We start from the raw sequence: 1,400 nt of genomic DNA, 5'->3' as shown, positions 1-1,400 counted from the left end.
ACTTACTGTTAAGAACCAGATAGGGAACCTGACCTACTTGGATTGCTGCAAGCTTTAACGGATTCCAGCTAAAGGTGAACTGCAACAGCTTCAGGAGCTAGGAACGAACACAAGGACCTGATACTCTTGCGGTTTCCTCATAGCAATACAAAGTCAATTGGACACAGCTGGAAATGAAGTGACTAACAACACTGTTTCTGCCGCACTGCACTGCACCGTCCGCCCACTCATTCTCTAACCAAACAAAGTACTCACATCACTTCAAGTGATGTGATCAAGATGTACCCACAATGAGCGTTATACAAAAACATGACTGAAGGCTTCTGTTTCTCATTCAAGTCTCTTGAAAAAACAGAAAAATCAACCCTCACAAGCTTGAAGAACAAGGTTGAACACTACTACGAACCAGTTCCTAAAAGATAGATTGTTGTTGTCCTAGTTGAGTTGTAACCTTGTTATTGTACTTACTGTATCTCCTAAACTACTTACCTAGAAGCATTTTGATTAGGAATCCTCTTGTAAATCCGTAAACTCCCTGAGTTTATATTGTGACTAGATTTAGTCATAAGGAAAAGTCTTTGTAATCGTAGGGTTACAAAGTGGCTTGTGGTGATAGCATCACAAGTTAGAAAAAGCCTTTGTAACTAGGATAGTCACAAAGTGGCTTGTGGTAAAGGTACCACAAGTTAGTTGAGTAAATCCTTTGCAATAGGAAATATTGTAAAGTGGCTTGTAATAGGTAGATTACAAGTTAGTGAAGTTAAAAGCCTACAGGTGTAAGTCGTGGTTTTTTCATCCCCTTGTGTGGGATTTTTCCACGTAAAAATCCTCTGCCTCATTTACATACTGTTTTATTAAGTACTCTCAGTAGAACCTTGTAGAGGACCAGGTACTCTACGATTTGGTGGACCCATTGTCACACCTCCTTTTTACTACCCCCGAAAGGGTATAAGGAGTTTTTCCAATTAAAGTGACATTATTCGAAATGAGATTATTTATTTATTTTTTATTCAGAGTCGCCACTTGGAATATTTTAATTGGTGTCCCAAGTCACCTGTTTATTTTAAATCCCAAATCGAGGAAATTTCGACTTTCCTTTTGAAGTCTGCGAACCAGAAATTCTGAATAAGGAATTCTGTTAACCCGAGGGAAGGTGTTAGGCACCCCCGGATTCCGTGGTTCTAGCACGGTCGCTTAAACTATCATAATTGGCCTATTATCTGATTTTAATACATGTTTTAACCTATGGTTCAATTTTAACTTTATAACCGCTTTTATTTAATTATTTTTTAGGAAAAGATTCAACGTCATCTAAAACACGTCTTGAACCACGTCACACAAATGCACCCGCGGTCCACGATACATTTTATCTAACGTTGTTAGATTTGGATTTGGGTCAC

The sequence above is a fragment of the Nicotiana attenuata genome, unplaced genomic scaffold (assembly GCF_001879085.1).
Source record: "Nicotiana attenuata strain UT unplaced genomic scaffold, NIATTr2, whole genome shotgun sequence".
Taxonomy (NCBI): domain Eukaryota; kingdom Viridiplantae; phylum Streptophyta; class Magnoliopsida; order Solanales; family Solanaceae; genus Nicotiana; species Nicotiana attenuata.
The sequence above is the reverse complement of the archived record's forward strand: the minus strand, read 5'-3'. Positions refer to the sequence as shown.